Source organism: Salvelinus alpinus, chromosome 25 (genome assembly GCF_045679555.1).
Source record: "Salvelinus alpinus chromosome 25, SLU_Salpinus.1, whole genome shotgun sequence".
Classification (NCBI taxonomy): Eukaryota; Metazoa; Chordata; class Actinopteri; order Salmoniformes; family Salmonidae; genus Salvelinus; species Salvelinus alpinus.
In genome coordinates this window covers 19,865,646-19,879,009 of record NC_092110.1, presented here as the reverse complement: position 1 = coordinate 19,879,009, position 13,364 = coordinate 19,865,646, and the positions used below count along the sequence as shown (strand labels likewise).

Here is a 13,364-nt window from a genome sequence, read left to right as displayed (position 1 = left end):
TACGCAGAAGGGGGGTGGAGTTTGAATGTGTACTTCCGTCTGTCTTTTTACGTACAGTGGAACGTGGAAAGCGTCAACGTTGCGGAGTCATGAAATTGTTTGTAAACAATTCATACAGAACGTGAGAAATTAAAGCTATTCTGTGATTAAATTGCTATATAGAACCCATTATATGACATGTAACATACTGCCTTACCATGTCAGTTGAGCTATATTCAAGATGTTAAAGAGGTTCATGCTAGCTCGGTGCTAACTAATAAACAATCCCAGACGAGAAACAATAAATCGATGCTGTGGGGATTTAATTTTATAGCCATTGACATACCCTCCAAGCTTGTCGTACTAACTACATCCTTGATATCAAACTGTAAGATTATTTTGGGGCTAGCAGTATTGTCAAACCATTAAAAGAAACCTAGATGTCGGATTTTTTCAGTTAGCGGTATGGACAGGATTATCAAGTGAGCAGACACCCGGCGTTAGCAAGCAATGACGTGATGCCAGAGACAGTTTTGGCTAGCTAGCTGATAATGCCACCCATTCGGTTTAGATTTTAGCCCGAATCTTAGAATTAAGGGTGAGGGTGGTGTACCTAACATGCAGCTACTAACAGTAATGCTGTCTACCTCTCCTAGGAGTGACAATAATATTGCTACTATACATGGTAACTTACTGGTACTGAATAACTTGTCATCTAGTGTGGTGATCAAATGTATAGTTGAGAGTTTCAATGTTATGTTCCATCTCATTGGCAGGTACAGTAAACTGAAGTTGAAATTATTGCCACATATCTCCTCCCTGTGTGTAAAGGATGTTTTCCTGTCTTTTGGAAGTCTTCAGAATGACAAGACTGATACTGCCAATGCTAAATTATTTGAAGAGAAATATATAGTTATCCAACATCCTTTTTCTCCATACAACATATTTGTTGAATACTGAATTCAACAGCCATTTGGAAGCCACCACAATTAATCAGATCAAACATGCCTTGGCCATTTTCTGAATCTATAAAGAAGCGGGCATGCAGATACCTTTTGCATCGGTATTTGGGCAATTTCCTACAAGAGAAGCTGAGCTTAGATCAGCTAAGTTTAGACCTCTATCAAGGAACTGGATCACTGGCACAAGTGCCATTGGACAAGTGGGTAAATTCAACCTTTTATGTAGCTAAGCAAATATTAATACCGGTAATGGGATTTGTATTGACATACATACTGACAGTGTACCTTTGCCTGAGAGCTTTTTGTCCCCCCTCAGTCTTTAAATGAGATCCTTGAGTCAGTGGATGCCCCCTTCGAGGTAATAGAGGGCTTCATCCAGACCATCTCTCTGACCGTACCATGGGCGTCCCTGCTGCAGGAGAACTGTGCCCTGGAGGTCAAGGGGTTGGAGATGGTGTTCAGACCCAGACCACGTATGGGTGAGGGGACACCTCAATCACCTCCATCTCTGTTTGTCTCTTCATCATCATCATTGCATTATGGCTGCTACTTGTGCACACACAGCTAACTAGCTAGCGATTCCACATCGACTACAGATAAATAAACCATGTTGACAATGTTGACCCTTGTGTGCCACTAGCCTCAGGTATGGAACCCATGTATTGGTCCAGCTTCATGACGAGCAGCATGCAGCTTGCCAAAGAGTGTCTGAGCCAGAGACTAACAGATGACTTGGGGGAGAGCTTCCAGCCATAGGAGGGATTGGAGAAGTTTGCAGAGACCATAGAGATGGGTGTGGTAGATCATTACCATACAACAACACTTGAGTGGGCTTTCTTTCCAAGCATCAGAGGATTGATAACAATGTCTTCTTTGTCATTTCTTTAGTTCTGAGAAGGGTCAAGGTTACTTTTTTGGACACTGTTATCAGAATCGAACATTTTCCAGAAAATTCCAAAACAGGAATCAGTCTTGAGTTGCGCATCAACAAGTAAGTTGAGGTTACAAGTAGGGAACTACTTGCACATTTATCTTGAAGTAGTGCCCAATACCTTTAACTTAGGTATTTCTGATTTTATTTAGCATTTAATACATTTACACTACATGAGCTCTTACATCCTTATCTGTGTTGTGTTGTTCAGGATTGTTTACTGTGATGAGACTGGTGAGAGCTTCAGCGTAAATGTGCACCAACTCACCACATTTGCACATAAAAACTTGCAGCTGGAGGGAGTCACCGTCTTCTGGGACGAGTTCTCAGAGGCGGCCAGAGCCGGCTTCAAGTCCTCACCCACCCCAACAGTGAGTACATTAAAATAATCCTCTGTGTAGTTTGGAAGCATAGAGAACATATAGAGAACATATACTAACGCACCCCCTTTTTGCACCCCCCCCAGGAGACAGAGGCCAAGCTATCCCCCAGCTGGAACACTAGAATCATCTGTGAGCCACACCCCCAGTTCACAGAGCCTGTTTCCTCAGCAACACTCTTTAAACCCATGCAGATTGGTCACCTTAGTGGCAGAATTGAACTGTCCCTTGTCCTGAAACAGAACCAAACCATGCCTGGAGCAAAGGTTAGTACAGCATCCTCACATGATTGAAATGGCACAGCAACTGTGAAACTTGGACACACTGAAATGCACAAAATGTCTATTGTCTTGGGTCTTTACAACAGTATTTTTGTTTTTCAGTTGGATGTTGATGGACATATAAGCAAAATGATCGTGCTGCTATCTCCACGGAAAGTTCACCTACTCTTGGACATGTTTGGAGTTTTTTCAGGCTCAGGTTGGTTTAATTATGGTAATTGAATGATGATATCTTAAAAGGAGCCGCGTCAGACGTTGGTGAGTGAAACACTAAAATCGTCTGCTTTTGTGTGCGAAGCTGGGCCGGATTGGGGGAAGGACAAGAGGAACCGTCCCATGCAGCAGGAGGATGAGTATCGGCTCCATATGGAGCTAAATCGCTGCCTGAAGAAGGAGTCCGACCCTGACCTCTTTGTGAGCCAGACCACCAGAACTGTGTCCAGCCGAGGTTCGGATGAACTGTTACCCGCACCTACTATGTTTAATAACCTGGTGATTTGGATTGAGCTTTTTGTTTTTGTAGGCCCATATCTTGATATCATTAACAATTGTTTGATCTAGCTTCTTTGTTGTTGGCACAGAGGATGTCTTCTTCTCCATGACTGACATGGACATGTCTCATAGCCTGTCATCCCTCCCTCCCCTGGGGGAACCTCCCACTGTGGACTTGGACCTGTCACTCAACAGTAACTACTCCCCCTCCCTAGGAGAGTCTACTGGCAATACCACGGTATGCCTCATAACCTAACCTAATGGTATGGGGATTGTAACATAGAGGACAAAAGAACAAAGAAATGTACTAAGATCCTCTGGAACGATTACCTGGACGTGCCCAGACTTTAGGAGAAGCAGTCCCAAGAAAGCCCATTCCTGACACGGGACTCACCACTCCAACACAAACTGCTGAGACAGACCTGTAATACTGCATTCACACAGGCAGCCCAATTGTGATGTTTTTTTTCACTAATTGCTGTTCTGACCAATCAGATCAGCTCTGAAAAAGAGCTGATGTGAAAGATCTGATGTGATTGGTCAAAAGAAAAATCTGTGGAAAAAAGATCAGAATTGGGCTGCCTGTGTGAACGCAGTCTAAGAACCAGCATCATGCACTCTCACTCACTACCATTTAGAATAAATTGAGCAGACAAACATTATTTTTTAAAGGAAGAAAGCTGTTTGAGTCAGTATTCCTATTCAGTTCTTAAGACAGTAACATCTTAATCTAACATTGTTTGACGCCGGAGAAAACAGAAATGTCATGGTAGTGTTTATGTTTACAAGTCATTAATTCACACATTTTGTTCTGTGTGTCAGCCCACCCAACCAAAGCGCACAGTGATGAGTCCAGGCCAGAGCTGGTCTTCAGGCTGACACTGGGGAACCTGGCTGTATGTGTTCTCCACATTGACCCCCTGCCGGATGCTGCCCCCAGCCCCCTGTCCCTCATGGCTGCTGATTTCTTTAGGATGGTCTGTTCTCACCAGCTCCCTGCAGACGGATTCATCCAGTTTAGGGCAGCTTTTGATGAAGCCTGCCCCTACGACCACCTCGGGTGATCTTATTGACATTGTCTGTTAATATTTTTGAATCTCCTTTACCTCCTTAGTAACTTGACTGATTCAACCCCATTTTGCATATGTCAAATCAAATTTTATTAGTCACATGCGCCGAATACAACCGGTGTAGACCTTAGTGAAATGCTTACTTACGAGCCCCTAACCAACAATGCAGTTTAAAAAAAACAAACATTTAAGAATAAGAGATAAAAGTAACAAGTAATTAAAGAGCAGCAGTGAAATAACAATAGCGAGACTATATACAGGGGGGGGTACCGGTACAGAGTCAATGTGCGGGGGCACCGGTTATTTGAGGTAGTGTGTACATGTAGGTAGAGTTATTAAAGTGACTATGCATAGATGACAATAGAGCGTAGCAGTGGTGTAAAGAGGGGGTGGGGGCAATGCAAATAGTCTGGGTAGCCATTTGACTAGATGTTCTGGAGTCTTATGGCTTGGGGGTAGAAGCTGTTTAGAAGCCTCTTGGACCTAGACTTGGCGCTCCGGTACCGCTTGCCGTGCAGTAGCAGAGAGAACAGTCTATGACTAGGGTGGCTGGAGTCGTTGATCATTTTTAGGGTCTTCCCCTGACACCGCCTGGTATAGAGGTCCTGGATGGCAAGAAGCTTGGCCCCAGTGATGTACTGGGCCGTTCGCACTACCCTCTGTAGTGCCTTGCGGTCGGAGGCCGAGCAGTTGCCATACCAGGTGGTGATGCAACCCATCAGGATGCTCTCGATGGTGCAGCTGTAAAACCTTCTGAGGATCTGAGGACCCATGCCAAATCTTTTCAGTCTCCTGAGGGGGAATAGATATTTTGTTGTACCCTCTTCACGACTGTCTTGGTGTGCTTGGACCATGTTAGTTTGTTGGTGATGTGGACACCAAGGAACTTCAAGCAATTTTTAGGGCCTTTCTTTTGATTTTCACATGATGTCAAGCAAAGAGGCACTGAGTTTGAAGGTAGGCCTTGAAATACATCCACAGGTACACCTCTAATTGACTCAAATTATGTCAATTAGCCTATCAGAAGCTTCTAAAGCCATGACATCATCTTCTGGAATTTTCCAAGCTGTTTAAAGGCACAGTCAACTTAGTGTATGTAAACTTCTGACGCACTGGAATTGTGATACAGTGAAATAATCTGACTGTAAACAATTGTTGGAAAAATGACTTGTGCCATGCACAAAGTAGATGTCCTAACCGACTTGCCAAAACTATAGTTTGTTAACAAGAAAGTTGTGGAGTGGTAGAAAAACGAGTTTTAATGACTCCAACCTAAGTGTATGTAAACTTCCGACTTCAACTATATTTCCTCACTGTTGGTCTGGGTTTCCTCTGCAGGACTTCCTGATTGCAGTGGGAATGAAAGGGGCCACACTCCAGCACCGAGTGGTTCCCCCCAAACTGGGCTGGTATGACCAGGTAAACTCAACACCTGTTAATCCAAGGTGTTGTTTGTGTACAGTTCAACGCCACAACTTATCTTAATCATATCTTAAGCATCCCTTTGAACAGATGAACCATACTCCTGACTGATCAGTGTTTCTTGGTTGTGTGTAACAGATCGTAGACTTCCTGAATGTGTCTGATGAGCCTGTGTTGGGTTACACCCCCCCCTGCCTCAGTCACCACCCTTCATCTCCACCTGTGAAGCTGCTCACTAGATTACAGGTGCTGTTGACTGACTACAATGCATTCAGAAAGTATTCAGAAGCCTTGCCTTTTTCCTAATTTTGTTACGTTACAGCCATATTTTCTTCCTCAATCTACATAGAGTACCCCATAATGACAAAGCGAAAGTAAAAAAAAGTAGTAAATATATTAAAAATAAAAAGCAGAAATACTTTATTTATATAAGTATTCAGACACTTTGCTTTAAGACTCGAAATTGAGCTCAGGTGCATCCTGTTTCCATTTATCATCCTTGAGATGTTTCTACAACTTGATTGGAGTTCACCTGTGGTAAATTCAATTGATTGGACATGGTTTGAGAAGGCACACACCTGTCTATATAAAGTCCCACAGTTGACAGTGCATGTCAGAGCAAAAACCAAGCCACGAGGTCGAAGGAATTGTCCGCAGAGTTCCAATACAGGATTGTGTCGAGGCACAGCTCTGGGGAATGGTACCAAAACATTTCTGCAGCATTGAATGTCCCCAACAACACAGTGGCCTCCGTCATTTTTAAATGTGAGAAGTTTGGAACCACCAAGACTCTTCCAAGAGCTGGCCGCCGGGCCGAACTACGCAATCGGGGGAGAAGGGCCTTGGTCAGGGAAGTGGCCAAGACCCGATGGTCACTCTGACGGAGCTTCCTCTGTGGAAATTACTTTCCAGAAGGACAACCATCTCTGCAGCATTCCACCAATCAGGCCTTTCTCTTCAGTAAAAAGCACATGACAGCCCGCTTGAGTTTGCCAAAAGTCACCTAAAGGACTCTCAGACCATGAGAAACAAGATTCTCTGGTCTGATGAAACCAAGATTAAACCCTTTGGCCTGAATGCCAAGCGTCACGTCTGGAGGAAACCAGGCACCATCCCTACGGTGAAGGATGGTGGTGGCAGCATCATGCTGTGGGGATGTTTGTCAGTGTTAGGAACTGGGACACTAGTCAGGATCGAGGGATAGATGAATGGAGCAAAGTACAGACAGATCCATAATGAAAACGTGCTCCAGAACACCTTCCAACAGGACAACGACCCTACGCACACAGCCAAGACAATGCAGGAGTGGCTTCGGGACAAGTCTCTGAATGTCCTTGAGTGGCCCAGCCCGAGCCCAGACTTGAACTTGATCGAACATCTCTGCAGAGACCTGAAAATATTTGTGCAGCGACGCTCCCCATCCGATCTGCAGAGAAGAATGGGAGAGACTGCCCAAATACAGGTGTGCCAAGCTTGTAGTGTCATACCCAAGAAGACAAGGCTATAATCACTGCCAAAGGTGCTTCAACAAAGTACTGAGTAAAGGGTCTGAATCCTTATGTAAATGTCATATTTCAGTTTAATATTTCTAATAAATTTGCTAATATTTAAAACAAACCTGTTTTTGCTTTGTCGCTATGGGGTATTGTGTGTAGATTGAGGGGGAAAACTATTTAATTATTTTTAGAATAAGGCTGCAATGTAACAAAATGTGGAAGAAGTCAAGGGGTCTGAAATACTTACCGAATGTACTGTATGTCACGTTCATGACTTAATTCATCTGTATTTTCTATGTATTCAGTGTTTGTATTTTAACATGCTATATTCCCTCTGCAGACCCCTGTATCTCCCACTCAGGTCTCTGATGGTAGTGGAGACATTCAGCATCTCCAGCAGTGTCTCCTTAGACCACTCATCCTCCTCTCTCAGGTACTGTTGCAGCACTGGTCATGTCATTGAAATAAAATCAGCAGTGGCGTATCACTGGATGTTTCTGTATTTTGTGTTGTTTCTAGGATCATTTTGGATGAAGCAGCTTTGTTCCTCTCTGACAAGAGCAATGCCGTCTCTGTAAATCTATTGCGAGGTGAGACGATTTCTGTTACATTTTCAATTTGATTGTCAAAGATCCTTTAGACGCTCTGACCAGTAACCCATGTGCGTTATCGCCCAGACTGTGCAGGTGGTAGACATGGGAACATTAGAGCTGAGGAGCACTGCGGTCAAACCTGGAGTGGACAGAGAATTGGTAAGAGCTGACAAACTCTGTTGATCTATGATAAACCTATTTCCAACAACAAGACGTCACCGTTGAGCCATTCTTCTCACTGTGTCTTTTGACAGACTGAGCCCAGATTTGAGCTGCGCTGTTCCAGTGATGTCATCCACATCAGAACGTGTTCAGACTCCTGTGCTGCTCTGATGAACCTCATCCAGTACGTGGCCAGCTATGGAGACCTACTGCCCCCTCCTGGGCCAGAGGCCAAGCGCACCAGCTCCAAGCAGAGCGCAAAGGTCAGCTTTTATACCCCTCAGATACATTTATGACTCATCATAGCCTTGAGTGATGAGCAGTGAATGGTCAGTGGAGAATTTGTTGTATCTGTATATTGTGAGGCACATTTGACACAACAAAGCCATTACAATTACAGTATATCAAACTCTTTTGAGAGAGTAGAACAGTCTGAACTGTGATTCTAAATACTGTAGTGAGGATATGGACTCTGCTGTCTGCTGAGTTAAAATGTTGTTTATGTCTGGCCAGCCGGAGGCTCCAAGCCGGCCCCCTTCCCAGGCTCCTCTTCTCCCTGAGGCTGAGCAGCAGATGCTGCAGGACCTGATGAGTGAGGCCATGGAGGCACGAGAGCGGACGAGAGCGGGAATCTGCCGCAGGAGCCGAGCCCCATGTACCTCACGTCCACTCCCCCCTCATCACAGCTGCCCCTAACCTGGCCACAGAGAACGACGACTTCTTTATTCTAGAGACCCCGGGCTCCAGAACAGACGTAAGAGCACGCATCTTATACAGTTACTTACTCAGCATGTTGGATAACTAGTACATTTAGTCTGTCTATTGCATTGGTGTGAAAGGTGTGTTTATTGCCTCAGGATCGGGACGAGGAGCCAGTGGTGAATAAGTTGATCCCAGACTCCATTGAGATCAAAGACAACCACTTTGGCCAGCCCCTGGACAGCAGGGACTCCAGCAGGGGAGCCCTGAAGTTCCCCGTCCCAGAGGTGCGCTACCTCATCAGGAAGATCACTCATCTGGCACCTCTACGGAGGGAAGGACTTTGGGAGTGCCACATTCACCTCCTCTCCCGCTAGAAGTCGGGGGTGAGTGTGTTTGTGCTTTGGACTGTTCAACTGTTCTTTATTACAACAACAATACAAGGAGATGTGATTGAACTGAAATTGTGTCAAATGACAAGATGAAAAAAGGATGTAGAGTAATGGTGAAAAGGTGCAACAGATGATCAAGTGTCCTCTGTTAATGTTTGGGTTATGTTGAAGGTGTACCCCACACAGCTCCCCCTCCCAGACCCCAGTCAGACAGAGCAGGGGTGGAGGACGGGGCAGGAACCTTGACGTCCTGATGGAGATCCAGCTCAGCAAGGTAAGAGGACTTCACAAGCCCTCTCCTGTAACAATACAACATGTAGGCTATGTATGCCAAATGGGATGATAAGTGCATCCTTTAGTATGAAGCTAGAGTTGAGGACCTCTTGCTCTTTTCCCAGGTGCGGTTCCAGCATGAAGTCTACCCCCAGGCCTCAGTGGCCTCAGCCTAAGTCCCGGCAGGTGTTCATCATCCAGGACCTGGAGATCAGAGACAGACTGGCCCCCTCCCAGATGAACAAGTTCCTGTACCTCTACTCCAGCAAGGAGATGCCCCGCACTGCCCACTCCAACATGGTGAGAGACATTATGCATATAGAGAGAATGATTGGCTATGAAAAGCCAACTGACATTTACTCCTGAGGTGCTGACCTGTTGCACCCTCGACAACCACTGTGATTATTATTATTTGACCCTGCTGGTCATCTATGAACATTTGAACATCTTGACCATGTTCTGTTATAATCTCCACCCGGCACAGCCAGAAGAGGATTGGCCACCCCTCATTGCCTGGAACCTCTCTAGGTTTCTTCCTAGGTTCTGGCCTTTCTAGGGACTTTTTCCTAGCCAATGTGCTTCTACACCTGCATTGATTGCTGTTTGGGGTGTTAGGCTGGGTTTCTGTACAGCACTTTGTGACATCAGCTGATGTAAGAAGGGCTTTATAAATAAATTTGATTGATGTAGAGTAATGTCCATGTGATTGTGGTCACATTAAAGACATAATAGTGGTTAAGGCATGTATGTTTATGCTGAATGTGTTCTCTGTGGTTCTCTGTAGCTCAGTTGGTAGAGCATGGCTACAGCAACGCCAGGATAGTGGGTTTTAATCCCAGAACCACTCATACTTTAAAATGTATGCACACTTGACTGTAAGTCACTTTGGATAAAAGCGTTTGCTAAATATTATATATTTTTGTTTGTTTTCTTGCAGCTAACAGTTCGGGCTCTGCACATGTGTCCAGAGACAGGTCAAGCACCCCTGGAATGCTCTCTGCGAGTCTCACTCATGCCCCTTCGTCTCAACATCGACCAGGTGAGCCAGAGATAAACGTGCTGGTTTTATCCAGTTAATCATACCTCTTTCTGAGGTTTCCAAAAGATTTCAAGCCATAGAAATGTAATGCTTTCATATGCTCTCATTTAACACATTTTCAGTTATACTATTGATCCCTTTGAAATTACCCCTGGCTTTTTTATTTTCTTGTAGGATGCATTGTTTTTCTTGAAAGACTTCTTTTCCAACCTTGCTGCTGAAGTTGAGATATTCTCTCCACCTGATCAAGAAGGTAAAATATCCTTGGCTAGAGGCTTGTACATTATGAACAATGTAGCATATTGAGTAGATTTTAATCATAGGTTATTTCATGATTTGTATCCGAGCAAAATGTTGACCCTCAATGATGCATTTGTTGGTCTGCAGCCCTGTGCGTTTCAATGAAGAAGCCATCTGCCCCAGAGGTGTCCTGCAGCTTCACTAAGCATGGAGGTGGGAGCCAGGACTCTGCGCCCATCATCTCTGTGCCTGCCCAGAGCCGCATCAACGGCCTCACCTTATCCATTAACAGCGACACTGGGGAAGCCGAGGCTGCCACTGCATCATCCTTCACTGACCAGCCCATCTTCTTCAGGTAGGTGTCCCTTACTCTGTAGAGGTGGACAGGCACCTGATGTCATTTGGGTTAAGGCATAACTTATCTTCATCTTACTATATGTGTTCTACACACAAATAATTAAGTGTTTGAGTTTTGCTAGCAAATTATGAAATATTTGTTTGATTTCCCTCAGAGTTTTGGTTTACCTCTGAAGTTCCTATTCGTCTGGATTACCATGGAAAACACGTTTCAATGGAGCAAGTATGTTTTAACAATTTCTAAAAACATACTGTATACAAACACATTCAGTTTTGTAAATCAGGGATTCCAGTGTTGACAGACTTGACAACTGGTGTTGTGCAGCCTACATACTGTGCAATATTTTAGTTAACAAGCGCCGATGATGTACAGTATTCAAATGCAGAAGCTCCATTTATGAAGAATGTGCATTTCTTACTCTCACAGTAGTACATGCTCATGTTTCTTGCACTGCTCCTCTGTTTCTGGGAACATTTGCTGGGATTGTGATTGGGTTGACACAGTTGAATTGCTCCGAGCTGAAACTAAGGAGATTATACTACAGACAAGGGTAGGTTTAATCAGTACAGTCCCTTCATATTCGTATGATTTGTTATGACAGGACATACCAACACTTAATTGGGTTATTCCTGGTGTTAAATGATGACACACAATCCATTGTCTAGTATAAAGAATACAGTATGCAGAAACCATAAGAACATTCTTGGTTTTCTTCCAGACTGTTGAGAGTGGATAAGCTCTTTTCCTATGCAATAAATGAGTGGCTGAATGACATCAAAAAGAACCAGCTGCCAGGACTGTTGGGTGGCGTGGGACCTATCCACTCGCTGGTACAGTTGGGTAAGTAGGACATGTGTAAGTTGATAAAACTGGTGTTGAAGCACTGTAATGTATTTACCTATTAATCAGACAGTATTTTTCCTGTTCCTGAAATTACTAACTGTTTTTTGTAAGAAGATTCTGTCTATGCCTCTCAGAACCACACAATATATTATGACTAAGGTCATGCTTGTTTTGGCCAATTGGTCCACAATGGAAATGAGTCTAAGCTTTTGGTTCAACCTAAAGACTATTGTTATACATACACTGAGTGTAGAAAACATTAGGAACACCTTCCTGATATTGAGTTGCACCCCCTTTTTCCCTCAGAACAGCCTCAATTTGTTGAGGCATGGACTCTACAAGGTGTTGAAAGTGTTCCACAGGGATGCTGGCCCATGTTGACTCCAATGCTTTCCACAGTTGTCAAGTTGGCTGGTAGCGGATCTCCACTCCGACTTGCTTGTTCTGTCTCATCCCACAGCTCAATTGGATTGAGATCTGTAATAAATCATGTTCAATATTTGTATTCCCCACAGGGAATCACGGACACTGCTCTGACCATCTATGACACGGCCATGCGTGAGCACGAGCAGCGTGGGTTGACCGGGGCAGTGGATGGGGTCCTTCGACAGCTCCCCCCACCTGTGGTCAAGCCTATCGTCATGGCCACCGAGGCCACCTTCAACGTGCTGGGGGGCATGAGGAACCAGATTCACCCAGATGCACGCCAGGAAGAATCCCAGAAATGGCGGCAAGGGGAGGAGTGATGGCCGACGGCTTTCCAATTACTGAACTGATAGTTGTTCAGAATCAGAGGGCAGTGTATTTTCCTTCAAAGAAAACACTCCCTCAACTGTTGCAAGGCCCAATGAGTATTACAAGCTGGAAGGATCTGGCTCTGCAGATGTAATTATTTTGAGGTAAAATGGAGTGTCGCTGAAAAGTCAGCGCTGGTGTAAATGAAACACAATTAGACTTGTGGCGGTTGGAGCTAGTGTGAATCAGCTTGTGTTACCTTTTATATCACATTTTCTCTTGCAGTGCCTTCATGGTAATATCATACTGTTGTACTACCATATGTTAGACAGAGGGACTCGTAGGAGCAGCTAGTGTGCAGAGTCAGAGGTCACTGTGCCATACTGTAGATCATAATTGATTACCTTGGCTATAGGATAGGACTGGCTTTTTTTGAATGTTGAGAATCTTTCCATAATGGTAACAGTAGTGCATCATATCCTAACATGGGACAGAGATGAGGAGTGGTGTCAGAAAGAGATGAGTACAGCACGTCTGTAGTTTGTCATATTCAACATTCGCTTATCCTAATTTGTGTCAAATAACACTAATCTCAACGGGATGCTGTAAGCTATTGAAGTGTATGTCCCCTAACATTTTGTACAGTGTACCATGTATATGTGTGGGCTTCATAACTAACTATTCTATGTAACATTTCTTGCAGACAGAATACTAAAAGACATTCTCAGTATTGTGTAATGTGTTGTGGTTAAAATATATAGATCTGCATTTTCAGTTACAGTAAAATGGGGGTGTTAGACTTTTTGCTGATTATGGCTGTTTAGTGACTCTGAAATACATTATACGAGCATTGCAGGCTACTGTTCTGTGGCACAATTGTCTATGAAGCAATTTTTTGGGGTCATGTTTAAATTGACATTTTATAAATATAAAATTGAGAAGCAGTCTGTGTCCATCTATATTTCACATAAATGTCACTATACTTTTCCCTACATCCGCTTGTGCTGTCTGCTACTT

The 13,364-nt window shown here is 44.1% G+C and overlaps 1 pseudogene; it reads left to right on the top strand.

The window, feature by feature from the left end:
• The first annotated feature begins 2 nt into the window (after positions 1 to 2).
• Positions 3 to 13,291, top strand: LOC139553059 (autophagy-related protein 2 homolog B-like; annotated as a pseudogene).
• Positions 13,292 to 13,364: the final 73 nt, after the last annotated feature.